Source organism: Varanus komodoensis, unplaced genomic scaffold (genome assembly GCF_004798865.1).
Source record: "Varanus komodoensis strain SLA01 unplaced genomic scaffold, ASM479886v1 scaffold50, whole genome shotgun sequence".
NCBI classification, from domain to species: Eukaryota; Metazoa; Chordata; class Lepidosauria; order Squamata; family Varanidae; genus Varanus; species Varanus komodoensis.
In genome coordinates, this window is record NW_025336088.1 from 3121261 (window position 1) to 3127260 (window position 6000).

The following is a 6000-nucleotide window of genomic DNA, read 5'->3' on the forward strand; positions in this document are numbered from 1 at the left end:
CCAAGGGCGAATCAACTGCCAGCACAGGGGAGCTCTGGGCAGGCAGGAGGCATCCCCTTGTCCTTTGCCTCACTCAGGCAGAGCTAATCCTGACAGGGTCCTGTGTAAATGGTCCTGAACAGTAGATGCACGTGCTTCTGTGTGACTGTGTCTTGCCCCACCTGCCGTGAGCTAGGCGTCCCCTCCCAAATGAGACAGGCACTTTGGCAATTCTTGGAAGAGTCTTGACCCCTCACTCTGCCCCCGCCCCAAAGCTTTGCTTATGAACCCTTTCGGGCTGGTCTCTGGAGGGAGGCACACTATGGAAGCGGGCCTGCCGACGTTCTTCCCATCGAGCCCCTAAGTGGTCTAGCCAGTGGGTGCATCGGCGGGCCCTTGCGTCCACAGCTCCTGGGGTGTCAAATTCCCACCCTGAGCACCCCTCCCCAACCTGTTCCCACCGGCTTCCATCCCACAGTCGGGGGTGGGGGTGGTTCTGTGGTCATCTTTGATGTGCTCTGATCCAGAGCTGGCTCACCGTGAGAGTTTGGGCAGCCGGGGCCTTGCTAGTCTCAACACTTCCGAGATCAGAGTGAGAACTCTGAGCCACAGCTGGTTCAGCTCTCCACTCCCCCTCCTCCGGGTCTGAGCCGCCATTCCCACCAAAGCCCTCCATCTCTCGTGCACGCTTGGGAATCTCATCTGAGTGCGCGCACACGGCCTCACCCACCCACCCTTTGTGCCTTCAAAGAGCTTGGCCCCGGATCCTTCTGGCCACGGAGGAGAGGCAGGTGATGGGCACAGAACTGCAGTATCCCCACGAACCCGATTCAGCTTCTGCTTCTCTGGCCCCATCCCCAGCTGACAGGGTCAAGGGCACCAGCCAGCCAAGGGTGCTCTATTTAAAGATTTTCTCCTCCTTTGCACATGGGAGAGAGGGCTGAGAGTGGGGCTCTGAGGAGAACTGGCATGATGGCTTGATCCACAGGCCTCGTGTCCCTGCTCGCTGTCCACGTTGGATGCTCTGACCTTTGGTCACGTTGGCGGGTTTGTGCTGTTATGTTAGGAACTGAGGAGGTGCACTGTAAAAATAACAGCACATAAATCAGGGTGTTACTGCCTACGGGGCTGGGCATGTAGTGAGGAGGGGCGTTAATCTGCCTGCATTATCCTTTTACAGCCCATCCCACTGGGAACCATCACCCGCCACGCCTCCCCACTTGCCCTGTCACCCAAACAGACACGGACTGTTTTCTTCTCTGTCTAGAAACGGGCAGGCGGGTAGTCCCTGGCCAAGACCTTGTTCTATTTTTAAAGATGAATCCCATTTACAGAGGAGTGAAAAAGAAAGCATCTTATTCCCTTCCAAATGCAGGAATATAAGCAGCCCTCTTCAAAATGGGGAGGATGCTAACAGTGATGTGGTTCAGTCAACAGGATAACCCACCCTCAAGGGTAGAGTATGGGTTGATTGAGGGTTGTTGAAATGTGGCTTATGTCTGAAACTAGCTCCACTAAAAAGCCATGCCTTGTTAACCATGAACAACCTATGGAGAGAACTGTGGTTTGCTACTGGATTGTGAACTGAATCTCAGTTGGGTTCAGACAACATAGCCCATGTTTCAGTAACAACCCACACTCAAGCTATATTCAGCCCTTGAGTGGCAGTTATTGTGTGTAAACATCCATAAAGCTGAAAATGAGCTATGCAGAAGGTAGACTGGGGTCTTCTGTCAGATCTCTGAGTGATTTTCAGAAGACCAGCGAGGGTTTTGAACTTACAGCTTTAACTAAAGCAACACCAACATGACTTTCCCCTGCCAAATTATGCTGCTAGAATTAAGAAAGCTTGCTTTGGGTCCCACAAATGGATATTTGGGTGAAAGAACGAGAAGCCTGGTTCGCTTCTGGGCCTGAAAACTATTTCCTAGGCTCAGAATATGCTCAGAGGAACCCTATTCTTTAAATCCAGGTGTATGTCTTTTGCATCTGGCACTGCTTGGTGGTTCCTGGAGTTCTAATAAAAAGATTTCTGCCCACCTCTGAATTAAAGCATGAAAAGTGTGCATCAAATGAACACTGTTAGATGATACCAATGCATTAGGAGGCAGTCCAATTATTTCCTAGCCAGTTAATGTGCCTTCATACAAAAGCACAGCCCAAGGGAGCATGCAAGGGAGGGGCAGAGCAAGACCGCAGGGAATTCTGGAGTCTCTGGAGGTGCATTTCATCCTTTGAGCCCGGCTACATCCAGCTGAAAATGGTAGAACATGGACACAGGTCTGCCTGCCTGTGTCAGAACCTGGCCTGCCTACAGAGAGCAGGTTTGCAAGGATTCCTAAGTGGCTGCGTGTGCGTCATATTCCAGTGAGCCCAGCCAGCACCTCCTCAGACAAAACACCAGGGGAAGTTCAAGGGAAGCAGGGGATCAGTGAAGATTCCCTGGGAGAGCTTTTCCTGCGGAGCCAGTCCCCTCTGGCCAAATTCCGGTGGTGGCACCTCTCAAGATCAGCTGAAGACATCTCGGTACCTGGGTCAGAAAATCCAGATGGCAGCACTGGGGAACGGCCCCTCCTGGGACAAGGAACCACCTGGTCTTATCAAGGCCTGCACAGAAGAATGTCTGAGGGATTTGCCTCTCACCTGACTTGTCCTTCCCTTCTGCTGCTTCCTTTACCATCACCCCAAATGCCCTTCCGAGATGACCCTCTCACCACCACAGGGGGCAGCCTCTGGCCATCCCCATGTTCGGGAGGAGTGAAGCGGTGGGGGGCCTGAGACTGAACACATCCCTGCAGCCCTGTCCTGTGCCCTCGCAAACCTATATATAGGCCTTCTGGCTCCGAGGGTGCCGGATCACACAGTCTTCCCAGTTGGGTTGCTCTGGCAGCCTTGTTTTTTTGGGTTATATAACTCCCTCCTGGCCTGCTCCAGAGCTTGCGTTGTGGCCAAATGCCTGGGACCTGCTTTGGCATCAAAAGCCTGACCTAAGGCTCGGATTAGCTGTCCCATCCTGCCCTCCTTCTCCTGCCAAAGGGACTCACCCAAGTCCCCCAGGGGCTGCCCTGCCCGCCCTGCTCCACCCATCTTCCTAGCAACTTGGGCTGTGCACGGGCACGGACATGTGAAGGCCGAACTGCCGAGGCCTGGGTGTGGTCTGAACCGGCATTGCCGGCTATCTTTGGGGCTGCTTACTGCGATTTCTGTTTGCGAGTGGTTCATGGGTTGCTAGGGCAAGGCAGAGGAACTAAAAGGAGGGAAGAGACGCTGATCCACAGTTTGCCCTTGCAGAAAGATACAGATGATGTGGTTGTAAGTTGCAGTGTGCAGTGTTGCTTCTCAGGAAAGGTTTGCTCTGGTGCCTAAATGATCCTTAGTTCAGCACCAGTTGCACATCTACTGGGAGGGTCTTGCACAAACGGGGCTGCAGCAGAGAAGCTTCCCTTGCTGGCATGAGCAGAAGGTAGTTTGAGGAGTGCTTCCCCTGCATAGCTTAGACTGAGGAAGGGTTGTATACAGAAAGGTGCAGTATTTGGTTCTCAAGCCATTTAGGCTCGAAGGTAGGCTCCAGCAGGTTAAATTGGTCCTGGAATAACACCTTTAGGATCAGTGGGACCTGATCCTGCAGAAACGCACCCATGAATGCTCTGCCCACCATTCTGCACATTCTGTTCCAGTGAAGCTTCCAGGGCACCTTCAAGGGCAGCCCCATGCACTTCACTCGGCAGCAGTCGAACTGAGCGTTTCCCCAAGGATGGACCGCCTTAGCCCAGCTGTTTCTAGCCAGGAATGGCAAAGCTGGCAGGGCCACATGAGATGGCTACCTCTGTGGGCAGATGCTGGGAGACAGTGCGGGCAGCTTCCTCCTGTTCTCCTCTGTGAGAGGACAGAACTTCTGGGCCCCCTAAGATACTATCCAGTTCCCAGCGCTGCAGAGAGATGCAGCCTCTGGTCCATCCACTTCTGCAAATGAATTAGGGAGGAAGTGCCCTCTTGCTCTTTGCCTTAGGCAGCAGAATGAGTTGGGCCTGCCCTGGCAGCTGGCAGCTGGCAGCCTTGCTGTGGCTGATAAACGGCACTCTGAGCCACTGAGTGTGTGGCTCTACATGCCCCAGTCAAAAAAGGAAAGGCAAAGAACAAACACCGCCCTGTCAAAATCCTGTTAGAAAGGGGACCCAGGGCGTTCGGCAGCTAGCTAGCTGTCAAAATTCCTTTCGCAAGAAAAGAAAAGAAAAAAGAAAAGAAAAGAAAAGAAAAGAAAAGAAAAGAAAAGAAAAGAAAAGAAAAGAAAAGAAAAGAAAAGAAAGGGGGCAGGTTTCACTTGACACTTTCCTGAACAGCTGTAATGTGGGGAAGAGTTCAGTCAGTGCATCGCCCTACAGATTGTCATAGGAAAGAAAACAAGGGGAGGAAAATAAGAGGAAGCCCTCAGCACCTCCTTTGTATGAGCTGAGATCATTCGTCCCTTCACCTTCCCTTGGCGGCTTGCCTTTAGACATTAATTAAGAGAAAGTAAAGGGGCAATGCTTATTTGGACCACCTTTGGGTCAATGTCCTGAGTTGGTACCTGCTGCATGGTGACTGCAGGGACCCTACCCAGCATTGCTGCCCACAAGGGTCCTGCTTTTGCTTTCCACTTTCATGCCACTGCAACAAAGAACGTTTTGCTACCACTGATTTCCCCTACAAGGTGCTGCTTGGGCAATTTGAAGGGGCTGTCAAAACAGAGACCACAAAAATCAGCTGCCGAGCTGGATACTTTGATCTCCAGAGGAGAAAATAAAGGCAAAGGGACAAAAAGCTGCACTGGGCTGAAAACAGCTTGCAGTCATACCAGGGATGGGGAGGTGTGTCTTCAGGAGAACTGAGGTGGCCAAAAAAAGTGAATTTGAACATTACGTGCACAGTTTGGGATGTTCACAGAACAACAGACCCTCTGAGGCCAACTGGCAGGGTGGGTCAGCATGAAGTGCAAATGTGCCTGGATCTCCAATGAGAAATCTGGATCCAGGAGGGCTCCCAAGCTACAGACTTGCCCTGTCAAAGGAAGTGTGATCTTCGCTAGAACATACAGTTCCCAGCCGTGATAACTATATCCCCAGACATGAGATTATAGGCACTACTTTGAAGCATTCCTGACCCTTGGCCATGATGCCTGGGGTTGCTGGGCACTGAAGTACAAAACCTCTAGAAGGCCCCAGACTGGGAAAGGCTGCTTGATGCTGACTAGCAGTGTTTGTCCAGGATTTCGGGTGGCATGAAATATTCTGCAACCCAGCTGGACATGCCAAGGACTGAACCTGGACTTTCAGGATAATGATGGATTTCTGAGTGTGTTGACTCCAACCTCATGTTTGATGGTTTACCGCACAGTAGTGAGTGATGGCAGAAAACTGCAGAAAACTGGCACAAAACTTCAGCTTGTGTTTGGAGAAGATACTAGTTGAGGGCGTTCTGGTTAACAAACCCCCCAACCCAGATTCTCTTCCTAGTCCTTATCCTGAATGTGTGGTTCTACCTGTGAGCAATGAACCTTCCAACAGAGTATTTGAATACAGGATAATATCCCTCTGCAGCCTAAAGTGGTACAGTCTAGTACCATATGAGCTCTGTGATCCCGGCTCAGAGAGAGGCAGGGCATGGAAATGAGGAAGGAGCAGAAATAGTGGGAGAGCAAAGGCCTTAGCTACTTCTGCAAAAAGTACGGAACGAGGCTGATTTTCCTCACTGCTCATTATGTGGATATTTGCAGTGGGACTGAAGAATCCTGGGGCACCCAGGCAGCTGACTTCACTGAACGCAACTTGTCCTTCTGGGACGTGATGCCCTTACAGAATGCATGCATGCATGACAAGCGGGGAAGTAAGGTGCAGCTCTGTGAGGAACTGAGGTTGAAGACAGACCTGGCATTTTAAGTGTGGTACGTACAGCTGAGTGCATAGGCCTTTCTCTTCAGGGCAAAGTTAGGGTTGCTTCCACCACACTTAAAACATTATGTCAGTCCTAGGTTTATGCAACCAT